The 24,569-nt window shown below is 33.3% G+C and overlaps 1 protein-coding gene across 4 annotated transcripts in view; it reads left to right on the top strand.

Moving 5' to 3' along the window:
- The window catches only part of LOC112046735 (SH3 and multiple ankyrin repeat domains protein 3), a 243,023-nt gene that overhangs the window by 104,989 nt on the left and 113,465 nt on the right, over positions 1 to 24,569 (top strand). The gene's annotated exons all lie outside the window — the stretch shown is intronic.

The raw sequence follows: 24,569 nt of genomic DNA, 5'->3' as shown, positions 1-24,569 counted from the left end.
TATTGAATATTTTATTCTCTCTTTCTGACGTAAGTAAGAGAGAAGGATGAAAGGCTCGTAGATATACAAGAGCTACATGTATTGGTAAATGTACATTATTTTTACTTGGTTCATTCACACATTGTGTCTGGTCATTGACTACGATTTTGCAAGTTGTCATTTTCAGAGCGAACTTTCGCTTCATGGACACTGCACATGGACAATTTGTTAATTTACAATTTGTCAATTAAATAATTTACATATTATGTAGCTGTTATATACCTATGCTTTGCTTTCGCCTTTTACTCACAGTAGAAAGAAAGAATTCAATGTACAACATTAAATGTCTATATCGAATGTATGATTAAAAAGAACGCATATATGTCGTAGGTAAATAATTTTAATTTTGTAAAATATCATGAAATACAGCTAAAAAGTGGTTCTTTGAAGAATACACAATTTCCAACGAAAGTTCGCAAAATCGCTGATATCCTTAATACCTTGCGACATCAAAAGAGTATTTATTCTCGTATATACAATTTGAAAGTCAAAACGTACCTATATCTGCAACCGTCTTCATATAAAATCCTTATCTACATATATATATATACTGAATATACATATATAAGGATAGCTTTGTAGTACCAGCTTCTCGGTTAATAGTAAATGTACCTAAATTTATATAATAATTATATACTTATAAACTCTACAAACCTAGAGATGACTAGCTCTTAGAGTTTTGACCCAATAGCTGCCCTAGAAGAGATTTACAACTTAGCAATATATTTCGATGCAGTAGTGTTTCATTCGTAGATAAAAAATAGAGGTTTTTGAGAAAATCTTTGAATTTGTATTAAGTAGCAGTGCTCATTGTGACGAGTTCGTCTAGAGAAGTACCACCATTTTTATCGATTACTTAAATATTTTTGTATTATAACTTATAAGGTATGGATATTTTTCTATATATTAACATTAAACTGCCTCTTTGGTCCCGTGGTTTGTTAATGTGGCTTTAGATCAAGAGATCTTGGGTTCGAGATGATGATCTTGGGATGAGATGCTTTTCTTTATCAGTCAAAAAAGAAAAATTCAGTAAAGATTCTCAGCCTGAAGTTGGGAAGGTAGTGGATGCTCCTGTGCCTCGGAAAGCATGTTAAGCATTGGGTCTCGGTCATTATTACTCTAAGCCCACTAACCCACATTAGAACAGCGTGGTGACTCTCAAGCTCCATATCCCCTCTCCTCTACGGAGTGAGACCTGGCCTTGTAGTGTACCGTTAAAATTATCGATAATGATGATTAAAGTAACATAAGGGAATACACGATCAAAGAAAAGTCACGGTCAAGTGCAGTACCGTTATCGATAACAAAATAAAAGAAATTCTCCACTCAATTGTAACGAGCCACCTTAATAGGCAAAGTACTTGTCCGCTGAACAAATATCATGCGACGGAATCTGTGTCAATAGAACTGCTGTTCTCTGGCAGTACGTTGATTGTTACAGCAATACCACCCAACTAGAGGGAAATATAAGGGCGCCTGCAAACCGTAATGTAAGTCCATCGTTATTATTTTTACCTAAACCTCAAAAATGAATGTCTTTCGGACATGTTTTGAATATTTTGTAAGTGTCTATGAAACGCACTGGTCCCTAAATAATTTGAGAGATTTTATTAACATTTGTTATAATTTAATTATATTTTGGAATAAAAAAATATCAAAGAAAATTTTGTTGTCAATAAAAAACTTGTTTGGCAGTTGACATTTTCACATAGCTTAAATGTTGAATTTGAAATTACAGATTGTATAAAAAATAAATGTAAAATACTATGAAACTTGCTTGTAGTTATGAGTTTACGTTTTCTGCATGCGGTGAGAGGTTATCTGGAAGACAAGTGAATATTATGAATCTAAGCAAGCTTGTTGTAAACTGTAGTCACCTCTCGTTATCACGCGTGAATGCAAACCCAGATATATTATATAATTTAAATAATTCAATATGCAATATTATTTGAACGGTCAACAGGTAGTTTGCGGGTGCTCTAATATCACCCAACTTGAGGAGAATATAACTGTACGTCAATTATCGGCTCGCACGAATGTACTGTAATGGCATGACCAGTCGTGGCCTACTTTAGACGCCCAATAACGAAATGGGTTTCGATAATGACTTCCCATGTTAGGTTTTTTATCGATAACATGTCTGCTCTTCACTATGATATCATTTGGAAGAACATTTTCCAAGAAAAGAAATATAATAAACCGGCAAGTTTGAACCGTTGTTGCTTAACGGAGTCAACTGTGGTTTTATAATTCTGGAAGGCATTGGGATCGGTTCCTAATTGAATCAGTTTTAAATTTTTATTTTACTGGTTTCGCCAAGTCTAGGTTGGCAGGAAATTAATTACACACTAATTTAGCACAATATATTTAATATTACTGACGGGGTGATGTTTTTGAAGCGAACATTCACGGGGAAAAATTTTCTCATTTTCGCTAATGGCGTTTAACAATTAAATAAAATTTTTATAAAAAAAAGATGCGACTTTAAAATCGGTTCAGTATTTGTGTTCAAAGTGTTTTTACAGCCACACACACAACAGCCCACTACAGGGCTAGGCCTCCCTCTATATAGAAGAGGGAATATGGACTACTGTCAATAATTCTTTAAAAATCCATTTCTTATTCCTGTGATACCTTCCAGCTTTGTCATCAGATGATAATGAAACCGGAAAATAGGTTTATTTGGACTATTATAGTCAGTATATCCACTATAAGCAGTTCAAAGTCGGTAAAAAACAATTACCTATCCCTTTTAATCAAGGTCCGAGTCTCAGAGGAGACACCCTTAGAGAGTCGTTCCGTCCACCCTTCAGCGCTCGCCCAAACCCCCTAGTGACGCTGCTGAGGTCCCATTAAGGAGCCTACGGCACTTACACAATCAAAAAAATATAAACAATTGTACTGTAACCCGACTACGTAAAAAAGTGGTCTAAAAAACATGAAACAAGAAAATATGTCTGATAGAAATTGGGAAATGCATAGGTACTAAAATGGTAGAGCCGTGATATGACACGTGATGTGTATGACATAGACTGTCAAAATCATTACCCTTCCATTTGGCTACGACGTAGTCGGGTAAAAATATGTACATTACTTTTCATTACTTACAATGAAAAGGTACCGAAGGTATAATATTTTATTCAAAAGCTATGTACGTTTAATATGCTTTGTGTGTATGACAGCGATGTATACATGTGCTTACTTGTACGGTAATAAATTATAACATTAAACGAAGCGTAAGTATACGACTCGTACCACTTCCTTTTCAGAAGTAATTATTTCATTTCCAATAAGGATTAAACTGCTGCATAACTTGCGAGTGGTCGAGCGTCGCGTACAGATTCCGACGTGAGCTCGCGACTCATTAATAGTTAAAAGCGAATGGTTTTATATATTTAACGTTAGACGTTAATTGCAGTTTTTAAGTGACAGCAAAAAATGGCGACAGTGCAATGATCAATCTGGAGGGCTATTCTGTAACTATGTTTTGTAGAAGTTCCGAATTCGCCTCTATATCTCTGTCTAGCATCGATACAATAGAATGAGAAAGATAGAGGTGAATTCGAAACTCACACTTGCGAGTTATACAAATCATTACAAATTAGACAGATCCTTTGTATGGTAGATTAATTCGTTCCAAGACTTTACGCTTTTTTGGAGACAAATAAAAATATTTCTTGATTCAAAATTGATGCGTTACTTTTATTGCGTGTTACAATATAGAATGATAATGACATTAATTATTTGACAGATGTATAAATTGATTGTGACATTTTTCTTTAAAGAGGATACGTGGCCAATCGCAGCCCACCTAACGTTTCGTTGCGCGCCAACATCCTTCTTTTCTTGATTTTTTTTCATTTTTTACATCGTAGACTTTACTAATGGCCTTGTTGGTCCAGTGCTTAGCCTATGTGGCATGTCCATCATTTCACAAATTCTAAGTAAGAAATCACAACCTGGGTTTGGGAAGTCACTTCATCGGTGATTTACTCGTAGCTTCGTGGCAATCTTGAAAACCCCTGTAAAGATGAAACTTGGGTCTAAAGGTCTATCATGAAGGGAGTCTAGCGAGTGAGGACTAAATTTTCCTTTGAATATAAAAATAAATTAAGTTACATAATTGAAGGTATGGGCCCTTAAAATTGCCTGCTTTCTAAAGCCACCACAGTCCTAGTTCTCTCATATCATGAAGAGCATTTACTCGCTTGGATAATATTGGATTATAATCTATACTAATATTATAAAGCTGAAGAGTTTGTTTGTTTGTTTGTTTAATTGAACGCGCTAATCTCAGGAACTACTGGTCCGGTTTGAAAAATTCTTTCAGTGTTAGATAGCCCATTTATCGAGAAAGGCTATAGGCTATAAATTATCCCCGTATTCCTACGGGAACGGGGACCACGCGAGTGAAACCGCGCGGCGTCAGCTAGTAGAGTAATATTAATGCTTGGGAACGCGGCAAAAGCATAGTATATGAATTATTATCCGAACAACTTACTCTACGATGCGTGCAGCCTACTTGGGACGGCCTAGATACGGGATATAAGAATAGCCCTAGTTGCTTCGTGTATCATAGACCAGTGTTTTCCTGTCGCGCTCCGTTTTAGGTCAACGTTTCAGGCTATAGTTCCAGAAGGGCTATTTTGTAAAGTTGGTTGAAAGACTTTCGCCATAGCTATTGTTTTTATTGACCATGTTAGTTAGAAAATCATCACCTTTTTAACCCCCGACGCAAAAAGAGGAATGTTAAAAGTCTGTCTGTCAGCCTGTCTGTGGCACCATATCTCCCGAACGGATGAAGCCTTTTTAATTTAGTTTGTTTTGTATGAAAGGTGATTTAATTGAGAGTGTTTTAAGATAGGTTTGATGAAAATCGGTTGCGCCGTTTAAAAGTTCTGGGGAGTAAAAGTGGGGAAGAATAACCGAATGTCGACAAATATATCCGGGGTCTCTAATGAAAGCGCACTGAAAGAGAATATTGATGACTTAATCGAGAGTGTAATTAATAATTTCACGACTTTCGGGGACTTTTCAATATTTTCAATTTTATTTACCTATCCTACTGTGTGTCGGCCCCAGTAGGTTCGGAAAAATATGTTATTGATCTCTTTTATTAACTTTTTCTTTTATTCATTACAAGTTAGCCCTTGACTGCAATCTCACCTGATGGTAAGTGATGATGCAATCTAAGATGGAAGCGGGCTAACTTGTTAGGAGAAGGATGAAAATCCACACGCCTTTCGGTTTCTACACGACATCGTACCGGTACGCTAAATTGCTTGGCGGTACGCATTTGTCGGTTAGGTGGTAACTAGCCACGGCCGAAGCCTCCTACCAGACTCGTCTTGTAAGCAAACCGAACTAATGCTAGCTTGTTCCAAGTTTGTTGTATGTGACAATGTAAGAAAAAGCGGTTTCATTACTTATACTTGCATAAATTCAAAATATTTAATTTTGGACAAACAAAATTTATGTTTTTGTTTCGCAGTCTACATCTACCTACATTTGAAGTAGGCTACGTCAATAGCTCCACAGAAAGTTGGTTGTATCGAACTTCCGTTTAATATGAAAGCGCTAAAAATCAATCCACACCTACAGAGTGCGATGTGATAGAATCGAAAGTAATCTTTAGTACACATTCTGTACCACAATACTCGTAGAACTGTAACGCGTAAGTAGAATACTAACTCATTTACACGAGCAGCACCTGCTACCGACGACTGCAGTCGACTGCCGTTGACTGCAGTCGGCAACTGCCTTTGACTGCCGCCGAGACGTCGCTGACTGCAGTTGCTGCTCGAGTAAATGAACACTTACTCCCTATCTCTCTAGAACTCATACGAAACGATTTGCCACATCGTTATGGGTATGACACTCTCTCCCGAAGTCAGTATTTACCAATTCTTACAACCTGGGCATCTTTAGAGAGTGAATAGGAATCTTATAGGTAAGCGCGTTTCACCTTAGGCCACATCTACACGTACCATCGGGTGAGATTGTGGTCAAGCGCGAGCTTATTCCAAATAAAAAAAAAACTAAGATCGTTTTTTTGGAAAAGGTCAGTACCTTTTTAAACAAGTTATTCATGTTTAGTAGATAATTAATCTGTGGTTAACGGTGCAGGTTGACGATGTAGTTTAAAAGTTATTGATTTTTTATGAAATGTAATCTTATCGTTTACTGTTTGTTAACATAAATAAAAAAAAAATAAAAATTAAAAAAATCAATAAAATTAGTGTACTAGAGTAGCAAATACCCTTTGTGACAGTGTTCGTCCGAGGACGTACTGCCACCACGTTTAATTCTGTTTTGGGTTGGATGCTTCAAGTGGTCTAGCTATCATAATCTTCGGTTATTTTTAACCGACTTAAAAAAGGAGGAGGTTCTCAATTCGGTCGGTATTTTTTTTTTTTTTATGTATGTACACCGATTACTCAAAGACGCCTCGACCGATTTTTGACAGGACCACATGAAACAACACTGTCTGCAAAATCTAAATCTATAACATGGCTTGATATAATACATCACCGGCTTAGCACCGCCTTCATACTGATCAGCAGGTAGAACATATTATGATGTTATTTTTCGCTTTTTAGTTTAGTGGGTACGTTTTTAGGTTTTGAAGTCGGTTATATTTTTTTTATTAAAATTTTTATTATATGATGATAGTGTAGTATATTAAATAAGTTTTTTTTGAAAGCACAACTGCGTTTTATAAGTTTACCGTCTGACCGTTCCGGAATTCTCACCCTATTTAATCACGGTATGTATAAATTACAACGACGAAATATTACGTTGAACTTTCGAAATACGTCGACCTTTATAACGAAAGTAAATTATAAGTCGCTATCCTTGCTATATCTTATAAGGAGGATGTAATTGTGAATTAAAGTGTGAATGTTGTGCCAAATAATCACTCGATTGGCAATACCAGTTTGTTACCTAAATTGTACAATAAATATTTTTTACTACAAGACACGCGATGTTACCTGATGCAGAAACTATTGCAAATTAAAGTCGCAGATAAAGATTTGTGAGGGATATGAATGTTTATTAAATTGACACCATTATTCATGGTCTTATTCATAGACATGGAGAAGAATTTACGCCTCAATTTTCCTCAAAAGTAAAGTGGACTTTATTTTTATATAAATAAGGTCGTAGGAGCCTCTGTTGGTCAGACAATACCGTATTAATATACACCTGATTTCAAAAACAAACGTAGGTACTCGATGACGGCGAAACTAAAAAGCGTCCGATAAAACTGATCGTGTGTTGGTCGCGATCGGCATGATGTCACATAGCGACCAACACACGATCAGTTTTATCGATTGTCATACCGTTAGCGCTGCAGGCATGTAAGATTACTTGATCGTCAGTGCCTAACATTAAGCAGAGTTTCTAGTACTGCAGAAGATCACGGCAATAACCACTTACATTAAGTAATCCGCGCGTTTTGTTCTGGCTGATAACATAAACTCTGTCACTCGCTAAGGTCATATTCTCGGCACCTTCACAATGCTATTGAACGTGGAACTAGTAACAGTACACCCGACATCTCAGTGTCCATCACTTCAGTTACAGAGTATCGGTTACAGTAACTGGAGTGGCTGCCTGTATTGATGGCGAATACGATACTTTCCGCTTCTGTTACCACCTGCCCGCTGTATTAATAACATTTGACCATCATTCGTACACACTTATACTGCGAAAATACAGTTAGCGTGGAGAAATTTATTCTGACGACTCCTCTGAAGCAGGTTGTCTTGGGTTCGATTCCCACTTCGGGTCAATAAATAAATAAAATAGTCAGAAAATCGGCTAATATATATTTTTAAACATATTGAAGTTATAAGAGTTGTCCACCATATTTTTCTATATTCCCATAAGTACAAACGATTCGTAATAATACTTAAAAGGCAATTTGAACTTTAATACCATACCATAAAGTTCATGTGCTAGTTCATAAGCTCCGGGAAGGTAAAACAATTGATTGACGTTATTCCAAAATACCCTACCACTACCCTACCCCTACGGGTAGGTAAGGGTAGGCTAGTTGTATGAGTCAAAGCGAAGCTTGACCGGGTCCACTAGTTAGTGAATAAAATATTTTCATTTAATTATTAGTTTTTCAAAACTTTCGCCAGTGGTAGGTATGGGTACAGTAATTAATTAATTATTGGATCTCTTCCAAGTAAGCACACCATATTAATCTGCATAATCACGGATCAGGTGAGATGGCTGTCAAGGACTAACTTGTCATTCAATAAAACAATTAAAAGCAATGGAATAAAATAACACAAGCTGGAATGTATAAACTGTATTTCAAATAACTTATTACTCATTCTTAAACAAATCGTTACTTTGGTAGATGGATAATACATTAATTAAATTTACTTCACGCCACTTAATATATTCGCCTCTTTTTCATAGAGTATATATCACAATACCCTACCAACCTCAGAATAAAACCATAATCATTAATAAACAGTACAGATTAAAACATTTATCTGGAAGAAGGAGTTTTTATATGTTGTCTTATGTATTTATAATTATTTAAATAATTAAAAATCTAACATTCGGCCATACTGACTACAAGTTTGTCCTCAAACTTTGTAAACACAAATAAATTCTAACATTACATTATTATAAAGATTCACTGAACTATGTCTCATAGTATTTAAAATTTTAATTTATGTTTATTACCACAACTCATTAATTCTCCAATAATTTCTAATTATAACAAAAGTGAGTCCCAATTAATCTATTATTATTACTACTTGCTAAATTCACTGATTTACAAGTAGTAAAATTCAATTTTGTCATTAAAGATATTTTCTAATTTTAAACCTTGATTTAACAATATGTTGAAACACCCTACAATACATTTAATTATTCTTTAAGAATTAATATAATTATAGTTTAACAGATTTCTCATTCAATATTTACAAATTGTGAATACAGACCTATACAGATTTTGATAGTGATTCTATTGATAAAAATCCAAACACTTAAATTCAGTTAAACTGGTATGTTAATTCTTGTTTTTACAAATTTGAAATAAATTCAATCTTTAATCACTTCCAGATTCAGTCCAATTACCCAAATTCATGACAAAATTGTCTGTCATTTTGTCATTCCTAAACTAAACTAAAAGTTATGTTAATATAAAGTTATAACTATGAAACCTCGATTCTACAGAGACAGTTCTTATAATCGCATTAGATCATACAAGTAAATCATGTACTTTGACGAAAAACAACATCTAGCGAGGTAGGTCTTATGTATGTCTGAGCTTCCAGATGACAAGAGGGAGCTTTACTCTAGACAGAGACTTATTAAATATTGTAATTAACTTAGACAGAGTAGTAGATTAATTTAAAGCATTAAGTACATAGACGATATGTAATATTTACAAATGTAATGTCTTTATCTTCTAATATTTGTCTGAGCTTCCAGATAACAAGAGGGAGCTTTACTCTAGACAGAGACTTATTAAATATTGTAATTAACTTAGACAGAGTAGTAGATTAATTTAAAGCATTAAGTACATAGACGATATGTAATATTTACAAATGTAATGTCTTTATCTTCTAATATTTGTCTGAGCTTCCAGATGACAAGAGGGAGCTTTACTCTAGACAGAGACTTATTAAATATTGTAATTAACTTAGACAGAGTAGTAGATTAATTTAAAGCATTAAGTACATAGACGATATGTAATATTTACAAATGTAATGTCTTTATCTTCTAATATTTGTCTGAGCTTCCAGATGACAAGAGGGAGCTTTACTCTAGACAGAGACTTATTAAATATTGTAATTAACTTAGACAGAGTAGTAGATTAATTTAAAGCATTAAGTACATAGACGATATGTAATATTTACAAATGTAATGTCTTTATCTTCTAATATTTGTCTGAGCTTCCAGATGACAAGAGGGAGCTTTACTCTAGACAGAGACTTATTAAATATTGTAATTAACTTAGACAGAGTAGTAGATTAATTTAAAGCATTAAGTACATAGACGATATGTAATATTTACAAATGTAATGTCTTTATCTTCTAATATTCGGCCATCCTTACTAAAAGTTTGTCCCCAAACAACACAAGAATATCATGAAATTATGACATTACTATAATATCAACTATAAATAGAACAATGTTAACAATAAAATTTTATAATTAATTATCACACAGCATCCCATAAGTTATTTAAAAGAATCCAATGAAACTATAATGAAATTCTTGATTTCTTCTATAAACTTTTATCATAAAAATGTTAAATAAGAATAAGAGTGATACATATTATAAATAAACATAATGTTCATGTGAAGCTTTTGTCAATCAACTTATCTATTTTCATCATTTCAAAACATTATTTATATTTGTCAAATTCGTCATCATCGATTCATGGCATCTGCACCGAACCCCTCACCACCCAGTCCAGAACTAGTAAAGTTACAGGACTTTGTGATCGTGTTAGACTTCCAGATGATGTGTGACATCTGCACCGAACCCCTCACCACCAAGTCCAGAACTAGTAAAATTACAGGACTTTGTGATCGTGTTAGACTTCCAGATGATGTGTGACATCTGCACCGAACCCCTCACCACCAAGTCAAGAACTAGTAAAGTTACAGGACTTTGTGATCGTGTTAGACTTCCAGATGATGTGTGACATCTGCACCGAACCCCTCACCACCAAGTCAAGAACTAGTAAAGTTACAGGACTTTGTGATCGTGTTAGACTTCCAGATGATGTGTTGCATCTGCACCGAACCCCTCACCATCAAGTTCAGAACTAATATAGTTACAGAACTTCATGATCGTGTTAGACTTCCAGATGACATGTGATAGAAGATAATCAAAATATAAAATCAGATATAAATACATATACATACATTTTTAAACGACTTCAAAAAAAAGGAGTTTATCAATTCGTTGGAATCTTTTTATATTTATTTATTTATTTTATTTTGCTGTGTAATAATCAATAGAGAAATTATTATACAACAAATATATCCATAATCATTCACAAAACAAATAACGGTATATTAGTCGTCATAACACTACTATACTATAATACTATCTAAAATATTATCGATAACACCGGCCGACAAATGAATACTTTTTGAACGTTGTTTTGATTTTAGTAAAAATTATCAGTAATTTATAGTATTTTGAACACAAAAATACCTGCACAATTACTCTATCACATCAATTTTTTTTTTACAAAAAGGAAAACAAATTTTACTTCAAAAGCTTCTAACATACAGCAAAAATAACAATATCTGTATGATTGTCTTGCTTTCACTATATCATAGGTAGTACCAAAAGGTAGAGATTGTCTTTTGCTGTATGTCCAGTGTCCACTGCCTTAATTGTTCAACACGATTAGTACAAACTGCAGAGTCCACGATTTTATTTGTATTTTGAAGTCAAAATAAGCTACATTTTTATTATACATATTTTCCACAAATTTTTCAGTTTTTGCTTAGAATCATAAAGTTTCAACAAATGTAACAAAATATATCTGGACTATTGTGACACTTTATAGAAGACGTTATGTTTATCAGACGTTTTCCAACAACAAAAAAAAACCATTAACTAAAATATATATATATATTTTTTTTAACAAAGGCACTATAACAGCTTATTTCCACGAAACGCGTTACAAATAGGTGTGTCGTTGTTATAACTGAAGCAATCTCTCATGAGAGGCTGCTCAATTCAAAGAAAGAGTGCCAAAACTCGAAAACTTCACTGAAAAATCAAAACTAGCGAATATATCAATCCCACCAAAAATCTGATGTGATATGATAAAATTAGGTCTGATCTCGTAATCAGCACTACAAAATCAGTAGAAAAAAAATAATTATATCCTGGACAACGAAAATCGTGTCGGCCTGTGTAATACATCTATCCTTATATTAAAATTTTACCAAAACACAAACCGTCATCAGTAAGTCATAATTAATGAATAACATCATGGATGTGAGCAAATATTTAAAATATATGTATATATGATATCAAAACTAATAACTCTCAATATAATACATAATTATAATATCATCATATCATAAATAAAAATACTAAATTTAAATCGTGTGTTATCAATACATAGTGTAACTTCTCTCATCTTTGTGATTTGGGTCAACTGTCGAATAGGGCTGTGTTCAACCCAATGATTATCATGAGAATCTCATATATCCCATATTCATCAATCAATATCCATGCATCTCGGATCTGTAATCAAATATTTTCACACAGTATCACATAGCTCAGTCACTTAATCGTTCAGATAAATATCATACTTGTTTGACAAATAATTTAATTTAACATAACTAGCATACCTAGCATCCAAGAGAAAATCAGTCTATAATTGAATGAACCTTAGACCCGGTACATAAAATGAAATAAAATGTTAAACATGTGTTAATCTATCAATTTACTTTAATTCAGACAAAAGACTCTTTCTCTTAAAGAAATGCTTTTTTTTTTTAATGATAATAAAGACTTCTTGAAAATATTGCGATTTATGATTGTAATAATTTTAGTATGTAATCCAATCCTAGTAGTTATCACTAGATAAGAAAAGATGATATGTGACTATGTATTGTATAATTATCTTCAGACTACCCCCTTTTTTGTAATAATAGTAGCATAAACCTGTCTTAGACCAGACCACCCCCTTTGTTATATACCTCTAGTTTGCTATCAGAGGTTTTACCTATTCATTAATTTTAGTATATTCTTTTTTTTTAATTCTGTTAAATTTCTTTTTTTTTTTTTTTTTTTTGGCTATATCCATTAATTATTTTACTGATGTAATGATTTAAGTCTCTATATTGATTCATACTTGATGCAGACCACCCATCAGTTGCATGCAGGTACCAACAACTCGGTGGCGTGCACTTTGTAGATGCACAAATGTACTGACTACCTAAGGACCCAATACAAATCTATATTCAAAACCTATACCACTTAATATGTTGGCCAAGGAATTTTCTAATTTTTTTTTTTACCTTTAGTGTACTAGTATACCCTAGTTAAAACCTTATGCACATATCATTGTAACCATCCGAATATATAATTCTAACCACAACCCCATAATAATTACTAATTTTCATAATTATACAAAATGTTGCAATCTAATAAAATGCTAGAAATAAACAAATGAGACATGGATTAAATACACTAGTGTATCTGCAAATAATAAACTGATTGATTGAATCTAAAACAACAGCAATAGTATGGTTAATTTACTTGTATGTAGAATCTATACATCTGCACATGACCATTAATGAAAAGAGAGCCCAAAACGTCACCCACCCACAAAACTGTCAAAATATGTCTTAGACAAATATTTTACAACCTATTTATGGCAATCTGTGTCTCTTTACTTGAAGTCCATACAGACTGGGCTCTAAGACAATTTGTGATCAATGATATTATTATAATTAATTATTTATTACTCAATTGTCACACAAGTAATTTTTTAATATCACCCTAAAAAAAATCTCCAATTTAATTAATTATAAGATTTCATTAAGATGAATATCATAATATCTCTTAGTACTCTTGTAGATAAGCCGAATATAATAATATTCATGGATAAGAATCATTTACTGTGTTGCTGCAGATTGTTAATAACCGTTCTATACTAAATAGGCTGAAGGCATGTTGTCAACGCTTGAATAGTTAAATAGGTTTTCAAACATAACTACAAATTTATTTTTCAAGAAATCTATCAATCCAATTTCTTAAAAGATTTAAAAAAATTTATATTAAGTACATACAGTAATCTACATAATGATATATCTAAGCAAATCCTATCTGACAATATTGTAATAGCTGTCTCAAAACTTGTTATCAGGTACCTACATCAAGGCCTAAAATAATACTTGAACCATTACATAAAACTTCATATATTTTTAATTTTTATGTTATTCAGTCATAAAAACTCACATATAACAAATGTATAGTTTGAAGTTACAGGCACAAAAAAAAACAATATTTTAGTTAATTCATTTTAGTCCCATGTCAGCAACGGATGTAATGTAGTTCTATAATTAAGATTTCTCAATATTACATTATGCCAGTGTCCTACATCCTAACAACCCTAGAGTGGTCTGTCTTCATACGTTACTTTCTTGAGCAGTGTGTATGTGTGTGTGTGTGTGTGTGTACTTTTCACTTAAATGATTTTGGTTTCCTAGATATAGTCATCTAACAAAAATGTTTTGACAATAAGCCAGACAAACTGACAACCTATCAACCATACTTAGTTTCACCTAGTGATTATTTATTCTTTGTAATTTTATTTCATATTAGTCACAACTGAATAATTTATGAGGCTGTTTAATCAAAATAATAAAACTCACCAGACACCTAGTTTAATATATTTAGACATCATTGGTATTTCTCATCCGTCAAACCAACAGGATTCCATCTCATATAACTCTGCAGCTAACACCACACATGCATCTTTGTATTTTGTTATTAATTTACACGTTCTTCTCTGTTCTCTCGCAGTTTTTCAAATAATATCCTCTTATGAGTGCTGTTGGACTGTTTGACTGTTTTGCTCATAAATATCGTCAACATGGTATAAGTGTGTTACGTTTACGTTTCTTCATTCTTGTTAGATATTGTAAGCATCGACAACCGACATCGCATAAATACTTTTACCGGGACCAGTGCGGCGTGGTCCCATAGCCGTCAGTGGTATACATACTTAATGGTTGTACACACGTATGATTTTTATCGCATTTCTCGTAATGTAAACCACTGTTTCCCAAATTCACACTTCATTTAAATGCCGTTACATTTTCTTTCTGTAGATCGACTTTAATGTAGGTAATGACATCGTGTTCGTAGGTACTCTCACTTCTGATAAAAGCAATGGAATAAAATAACACAAGCTGGAATGTATAAACTGTATTTCAAATAACTTATTACTCATTCTTAAACAAATCGTTACTTTGGTAGATGGATAATACATTAATTAAATTTACTTCACGCCACTTAATATATTCGCCTCTTTTTCATAGAGTATATATCACAATACCCTACCAACCTCAGAATAAAACCATAATCATTAATAAACAGTACAGATTAAAACATTTATCTGGAAGAAGGAGTTTTTATATGTTGTCTTATGTATTTATAATTATTTAAATAATTAAAAATCTAACACAATACCGATCATTCCGCTGTCCAATTATGTATTAGAAAAAAATGTATGCATTTTCGTGTACAGATTAAACCCAATATAATATAGCAGATAAAAGGAAAATCCACGTGGACGATTCCACGAAAGACCGTCAGTTTATATAGTTGTTTCTCAGGTAGCTGTGTCGTGTTTATTTATTGCCGACAGGAAGGTCGAACGCGAAATTGATGGAGAAATACATTTTTACGCCTACGTGAGCCACGTGTAATGACTACCGAAAATGTTGGTTTATACACATTGTTGTCTTTCATTTATTTATTTAACCTTTTTAAAATTTTCAACAATGTTAATAAAATACAAAACACTTAAAAATTTATAAAGGTACACATAAATAGACTTATTCTTTGGAGATAAATGGAGATAATATGGAGATTTGGAGTAATTTCGTTTTCTATCATATTATTTTATTTTGCTATAGCAACCGTCACTTGTCACTAAATGTCAAAAAAGTTGTCAGTTGTCATGCTCGGCCTGTCAGATGTCAGTGTCAGATGTCACTAAAATATAGAAGTTACGATGTTGAGTTCTCCAAGAAATAAAATAAAGATTGATAACGATTGCCAAGTGTTTTGCCTCAAACTTCCAAAAATAATCCACAAAGTATATAAAAGGTATAAAGTAACGTTTATTTTAATTTCATTTAATTTTTTACTCTGTACTACCAGTTTACCATTTACCAGTCTTAAATGTTAATGATGATTGAATCCGACGGCTTTCATGTGCCCTCCGAAGCCGCAAAGAGAATGTAACACTACCAACGTCCTGCTATGAGGCTGAGGCAGTTTCTTACAATTCAGTTACTGTCTTCATTTCAGTGTAAAAGAAGAGTCCATGACTATAGACTAGACTAGCTTACCACTAAAAATCTGCTGTCAATTCTAAAATGATACAAATTTTTCATTATCTAACAGTATTTATTTGTTTTCTTGATTTTAGCATACATACACACACACATACACACACTGCTATGTTTGTAAGTGACATAAGATTGTTACATCTAAGTAGGGAAGAGCATGCTCTAAGAAAGAAATTGTGTTATAGTCACCTGTGGACAGGTGTCTTTATTCGTTTAGATACCAGAGACACAATTCATTAATTATAATGTTAAGCTATTTTTACCTATTATGTTACGTATGTACCTAAACACCCTTGAAAAGCCAGCCACACACAATCAGGTTTATCGTTCAGTTTGTAGCACGCTTACCCACATGGCAGTGAAAAATATAGAACCCATGTTAACCTGTAATCATATTTCGATATTGTTTGTGATGTGTGTGCTGGTGTTATAACGCGCTCAAAACAAAAACCTCTCATTCAAGTCGCTCCGTGACATAACTCCGTTCCCATTGCTAAGTCACTAACCAGAAATAACTACTTTATGAAGTCAACTTGGCTTCATAAAGTTCGCTCGCTTGAACAAGAATTCTGAAGCCAAACTACCAAAGAGATTTTCTAGGATTATATTGGCAGCTTTATGAAAATAAAACTTTATTTTCTTTCTTCATTGTTAGAAAAACCTACAACCCGATTCGATTTGCCAAGATATGGCTACGCCTGTACAGCTTCCATTTTCCTTAGCCTTCAGAGGTTATACTAGGCAGAATTGGTTTACCATCAAGTCTGTATTTATAGTATTAACTATATTGTAAACTGTATTAAAAACCGCAGTGTTGGTCGACCCCCCACTAGGTGGACTGAAGACATCAAACGGGTTGCAGGAAGCCGCTGGATGCTCGCGGCTCGAGACCGTTTTGTTTGGAAGTCCATGCAAGAGGCCTATGTCCAGCAGTGGACGTCCATCGGCCGTTGATGATGATGATGACGATGACGACGACGACGATGATGATGATGATGATGATGATGATGATGATGATGATGATGATGATGATGATGATGATGATGATGATGATGATGATGATGATGATGATGACGATGATGATGTTGATGATGAAACTGTATTAAAAGAAAGTAAGTCACATGAGTGTTCTCTTTCTGTAAATAACAATAAAAAAATAGTGACTCTTCCATTGACTCGTGGTCGGAATCAATCTCAAGTCTTTACACGGACAAACCACTGACATTCTAAAGTAGAACCGTGAACTAATAATGTTTAAAAGCTTTCAAAAGTTATTAGGTACATGATTATGTTCCCAATATCTATTTATATATTCACAATATTCCCAAAAAGTCCAATGCCGTGAATGGAAATTGAGATATTCGCACTGAACTCGCTTTTATTCGTCCTGATTAATTTATTCGATAAAAATAACCTCGTAAAAGTACCTACGGCACAAACGAAAAAAATCTAATAAATTTAGCCTGATCGGAATACGGAGCGTCAGATTTAGTGGACGCTTTTATATAGACTCAAAGGACCTCCCGGGAGTTAATGAAAATCCGGACGCTCGATTGGCACCTAAAACAAAAACTTTATTAATATAAAGCTCTATACTAAATGTTGCCTGACATCGTTGAAATCAGTATTTTCAACTTTTCCAATGTCCGATAGAAGGTTTCTATTTTTCCCCAAAATTTGTTAACTCTACGTGTGAAAGAGATTAGCATAAATATATTGAATACGGTCTTCGTGCTTTACTCAAAATTAGTTTAGCTATTTCTAAGTGCTGAGAGCGATATTTGCGATTGCAGCTATTGGTCGATATTCGTCTTGAGGTATTAAGTTAAGGTCGTAGTGTTAAGTTTAAGTTTATGAGCCGTGGAAGTACCTAAACTGATATATTACAAAACCCCCCCCCCCCTCCCATATTTATGTCATCAAAAAATGCTTAAAGAACGACTCCTCAAATAAAAACTTACGTTTCACAGTCGCATTTGAAAAGTAGATGAATAAATCAATGAAGTCTTTAAAATATAACTATAAAGAATAATCTTTAAATATTGGTTTACACTGAAACCACGTCATATAAACCATTTTGAATTAACACGTGGTCTGTAGGTGGCTCCAAGCTCTTGACATATATGAATCATTGTAAAGTTGTGTAGTACGGAGTGGGTGCTCGAAATGTAATCGTTATGGAAATAAACTATGCCTACTCGTTATCGCATGTTTTATCTTAAATTGTCGTACATTTCCTACTGTTTACAATTTTCCTCAAGTACCTACTCAAAAATGGTGAATTTACATGAATACTAAAATTAGGTTTTGGTGAATTATCTAGAAACAAAAAGACCGAAAAGTCAACAACATCATAATCCTCTACTGGACAAACTAAATACTTCCGAACACCGAGGTATCGAGCCGCTTGTAGTGTAATAAAAGGTTGTTTATAATGCATAGAGTCTTTGGCGAGTACAAGATATCTGCTATTTTCTATTGTCACTCGGCATTATAAGCATGAGATGCCCTTAGAGTAACTTTTCGTTGTCTCTCGTCTCCTAAAAGAGAGTTCTTTCTCTTCTAGCTTCGCAGAACTCGCTCTCTGGCAGAGCTAATGCGCTCGCTGTAACCTTCTAATGACTCTAAATTTTAATGACTTCTGCTTCTTCGTGTCAAACGCTCAATCGGAAAAAAAGTCGCACTTCACGTCAGGTGAACGCAGTAGATGTTAATTTGTCGAACAAAAACCAATACTCAGTATTGTTTACCTTGCAAATCATACTCCCATTGTAGAATAGTCCCTTCACTAGTTTTTTTATACATTGTGATGTAATAGTATGTTAAGCCGATCCGCAGTGTGGGAACGAGAGTATAAAATCAGTAATGTACATCGTGTAATTAACTTGCGTAATGTTTTCTAAGTAGTGTAATTCAGTAATTAGTAGGCAGGCAAAGTTGCACGGCTGCACGTGGGAGAAATAAAATGCTATTTATTGATGACGTAATTAAAAGGAACCTGTATGGACAGGGCAGGTCCTTACTCGTATACATATATTTATAAGTTTAAAATTTAAAATTCATTTATTTCAAGTAGGCTTAGTTTACAAGCACTTTTGACACGTCAGTTGACTATTTGGAAAGATTCTACCACTGGTTCGGAAGGCAGGTTCTGCTGAGAAGAACCGGCAAGAAACTCAACAGTTGCTCTTTTAAAAAAAATCATACAGTATATTATAATTTACAATTGATAACAACAATAAAATTTGTTATAGTTTTACTTCCTGTGTGAAGGTGAAAGCTGATCCAACGGCCTCCAAGCATCTTTATCATTAAGGAACTCATCAATGGTGTAGGAACCTCGACTAAGTAAATGTTTTTTAAAACATTGCTTAAAGCTATGCATTGGCAGGTTCATCACAGTTTTGGGGATCTTGTTACAGAAGAGTACACCCAAACCTACAAAAGATTTTTTTTACTCTTTGGAGACGATATGCAGAAATAACTAATTTATGCCTGTGTCTTCTAGTAAGACGTGGGTTTAAATTTCCTTTTCGTTTGTACACATTAATATTTTGTCTTACATAGACTATACTGTTATAAATATACTGACAGTAGTAGGGGAGTAGTATAATTTATTATGGTTTAATAATAGTACCTATTCCCTTAAGAATACGGGGATGAAATATGGCCTATGACACTCAAAAATAACGTGTCTTTCTAGTGGTAAAAGAAGTTTCAAAATAAATTCTGTAGATTCAGAGATTACCCTACAATATCACTAACTTTACCTCTTTGTAATATAAAGTATAGATTAGCTTAAACGAATATTTTTACACATGGTAGCCCGTGTAGGACAGTCGAACGTATATTTATGTTATGTGTATATTACTTAATGATAGCATGACCTTGTTAAGTATTCGGTTCTTCATTTCAAAAATAGGGATGATTTAGTGACCTCGTTGGCTCACTGATCGTTAGGCCGTTCAAACAAAATTACTAATATCATTGTTATTTGTGCGTTTATGTTTATAGTTCATTCATTGAAAAATGTCACATTTAATGTAAGGAAGCTAAAACTGTATGAATTTTAATCTAATTACGATAAAAAAAATTTAATAGATTTTGAAATTTTATAATCTTATTTATTTATAATTTTTTAATTTTTTATTTATTTTGTAAACATCCAGACAAACTTTGCTTTTTATGTATAAATTAGTTAACATTGACCTTATTTACCCGAATGCATCATAAAAAAAAAAAGAATTTTCAAAATCGGTCAATAAATGACGGAATTATCGCTGGACATACATAAAAAAAAAAAAAAAAAAAACATACATACAGCCGAACGTAGAACCTCCTCCTTTTTGGAAGTCGGTTAATCAATATATTCAAACCTAGTCATCATCCCCATTTGAAACTTTTCAAAAAGATAAATACAACCTAAAGACAAAGAACTTCGTTCCAAAAAGTATTATAATGAAACAAATACTTGTTTGAAAATAATTGTTCTTTCACAAAACGTTCAATTTTTATGATTTTTATCTCCTTCCTCATAAAGTCAAGTCAAATTGGGTATCACTAAGGAAAAACACCTTGGTAACTAGAGATCATTTATTTCTGTATCACCCCAATTTTCATTCGTTGTCTAGCAATTAAATGTTCTTTTCAGTACCTAATCGGATAACGTTTTCTTTATTTTATTTTTTTTTAATAAACAAAATGAAAATCTCAAGTCCTGCTTATTATTTTTTGTGTAAGTAGGCATCATGTAATTTATACCTAAGTTTCTACTAACAAAGACATTTAAATTATTTTATTGTATAGGTACCAGCGAACCCGATGGACTGTTTTGCTTAAAACCTTGACTTGGTATTCAATAAAAAATATTGAGGGAAGTTAATAAAGCCTTTTGATGTAATCCTTTTTTCCCATATTTTTTTCGATGATATGATAGTTATTGTGTTATTCAGGGCAAACACAAATCCAATAAATCAAAGATTTACCTAAGAAAACCATATAATGTATGGTTAACCATCATACGGTTTTATTGTTTGGTTTTTATTTAAGTTCGATTCGAACTACATATTAGTATCATTCGACGAATAACTGAATTCGCTAACAAAGTCGCAAGCAAGAGCTATTTTTTTTTATTCTTTACAAGTTACACCTTGACTACAATCTCACCTGATGGTAAGTGATGTCGCAGTCTAAGATGGAAGCGGACTAACTTCGCCAAGCGATCTAGCGTTCCTCCTAACATGAGCTGGACCAATTAAGAAAATCTCAATCAACCCAGCCGAGGATCGAACCCAGGACCTCCGTTTTGTAAATCCTCCGCGCATACCACTGCGCCACGGAGGTCGTTAAAATAGTAGTAGTAGTAGTATACAATATTATGATCTTACTATTAAATCATCAGTCCCTGTATCGTGTCTGTGAAGGTGACTTATCTACTTGTACATAAAAAAACAAAGTAAGCTCATAGTTAAGTCTGTGCGAAACGCCCCGGTGAGATCACTTCTCGTCACCACACTGTGCAAAACGGTCGCTTTAAGGTAAAAAAAAAACTGCGTTTCAAGAAAACTCAATAGCAATATGGTACGTCAGTAGATTATAGACGTATCGCCAAGCGATATAGCATTCCGGTACGATGTCGTGTAGAAACCGAAAGGGGTGTGGATTCTCATCCTCCTCCTAACTAAGATAGCCCGCTTCCGTCTTAGATTGCTTCATCACTGTGAATCCATCACCATCAGGTGAAATTGTCGTCAAGGGCTAACTTGTAAAGACTTTAAAAATCTTGTAATTATCACAAATCCGGCACTATTAACAGATATACAGCTGTACATTTGTTAATAGTGCCGTGGCACAGTCTGTATAAATACGCTTACTTTTTTGCTAAAGAGTATACATTATACATAATATTAATTTAGTTTTTTATTGTTAAAAATTAAAAAAAGTATAAAGAGATAAATAAGAGAGGGGATGCAAAATATAGTTGTATTCAAATTCAGCAAAAAAACTTACGAAGCATTCGACAATTTTTGTGCAATAATGAAATATCTCTATACGTTAATTACAAACCTGTTGGCCTAAGGATTTTTCCTACAAAACTATGTAAGTGTCAAAGTTTTCTCATTTGAAAATGACTTATAGCCGTGATAGAAGACAAGCCGGGCTATTAGCTACCTAATATTATATCACTGATGTAATGAGTGCGAGCAACATACATTTACGAGTACCTACATTAATAAAACATGCTGCGCTAGTAAAGTAAGTTGATTTATGTTCAAAGAAAATAGATAAACTGCTTCATTGAAATTGAGACATTCCAAGTATGAGCAATAAATAAAATTATCGGTTTATTAGTGATTTTCTACTAGTAATACATCTAATCAATGAAGAATAGATAAAACCTCTTAACGAGGAATGTGTCGAATATTTAGCATGTTTTAGTTAAGCTATGTAATACCGTTATCATTTGATATCGTTGATAATATATAATAAAATATTTTTAGTTGATAAAAATGACATATTATAATACAATTACGTAGTACTTATTTTGCAGAAGTAGAATAACTGTTTCCTATAATAAAGTAGGTTTGAAGGCAAGAAAATTTGTTTTTATAAAAAGTGCGTGACGCATGTATGGACTTGGCGAAGTAATCTTGAAGTATCTATGTGATGAAATAAACTGAAAGAACAAATAAAGTAGAGTCCTTAAGTTCTAAATTGAGTACCTAACTACCTACCCGAGAACCTGACATCTCCACTCAACTACAACACATAATCCTTGAAAATTGACAAGAGAGTTAGATAATAGACAATATTCATTTGTGAAATAACTACTAGTACTAAAAATACTTTTCAACCGACTTAAAAAAGGAGGAGGTTCTCAATTTACGCGTACGTTTTTTTTAATGTTTGTTACCTCATAACTTCTTCATTTATTAACCAATTTTGAAAATTCTTTTTTTGTTTAAAAGAGAAATACTTCCAGATTGGTCCCATTCAATTTAATTTTGTGTTAAAATCAAAATAACTGAAATACGTCTTTGAAGTCGGTTCAATTTTTTTGTTAAAAATGTTATTTTAACATAAATTTTTCAATAACTAACAGTTATGCTACACAAAAACTCTGTTAACTATAGAATACACTTATTGACTCTCTTAGATAATAAAAACTAAAAGTTATTCGATACATTTGAAATCCTAATTGAAAGGACCAGAGACGCGTCTCGCTTGCATGCAAAGAATGAGGTGCCCATACCTATATTATGTATTTCCTACGTTTCCAGTGAATATCGATTAAGTAATGGGCAGCGTTGCAGGTCATGTTACATTCCCTCAGGGCTCGATGGAAGAATGCAAATATACTCATCGTAGGGGAAAGGGATGCAAAAGTTAGATCCCATCTCAGATCCCAGGGATAAAATATAGCCTATAGGACCCGGTGATTGTGTAGCTTCCCAAAAGTTAAAGAATTTTTCAAATCGGTTAGTTTCGGCCCCTATTCAATGCAAACAAACAAACTATCAAATCTCTCCTCTTTTTAATTATTAGTATGGATTATACCTGCAGCTAAACATCATTTGCTGTGTTCTAGTCTGATACGTGGCTTACCCCTCCCATCCATAAATATTCGTTTAATTAACAAATAATTTAAATTCGAACTTGTACCTACTCGGAAATTAATGCCGCACTTGATTTGTTTCTAATGATATGATATAGTAACAGTTTTGATAATAACTTGAGTGCCTCTTTGGATAATGAACACTATGATAGTACAAGTACTTAGTAGTAAAATGATATGTTGTAACGTGTAGTTGTAGGCTAAAGCCATATATATTATGATAATATCATCATCGTTAAAATGTAATCTCACTGGATTATAAAATATTTAGCAATAAATTATTTTAACATCTTTGCTACAATGTAATAAAGTACCTTTATTATGCGATGAGTTGCGTAGCGCAATTTATATTATGTTAGTAACAAACATTTATACCATCGTAACCATCATCAGTTTTGCGCAAATCTTGCAAAAACCATGGATTTGTTCGAGATAAAAAGTAACCTATGTGTTAAGTCAGCGTATTATCTATCTTCAAGGGAATGAATTATTATTGCAATGTTCAGAATAAGTATTAACTTTGCGCTTCATGTTCTTTTGTAGTTATGCAGTTTTTAACAAATGCATATTATACACGTAGAAGATTCACTATTGTGCTCTTTAATATCAACATAATAACATCAAATGAATTGACAAAATGTCATCTACCTACTATAAAATATTCACCAGTAGGTACTGGATAACATTTGTTACATAGAATCTCAATTTCGTATATGTCAACTAGCATACAAAGATAGTATAATTAGCCTGCTGATCCATCTGAGTATAGAGATTTGGTTTGGATGCTATCAAATGACTTAATCAAATGCCAGTACC

The sequence above is a fragment of the Bicyclus anynana genome, chromosome 6 (genome assembly GCF_947172395.1).
Source record: "Bicyclus anynana chromosome 6, ilBicAnyn1.1, whole genome shotgun sequence".
Taxonomy (NCBI): domain Eukaryota; kingdom Metazoa; phylum Arthropoda; class Insecta; order Lepidoptera; family Nymphalidae; genus Bicyclus; species Bicyclus anynana.
The sequence above is the reverse complement of the archived record's forward strand: the minus strand, read 5'-3'. Positions and strand labels throughout refer to the sequence as shown.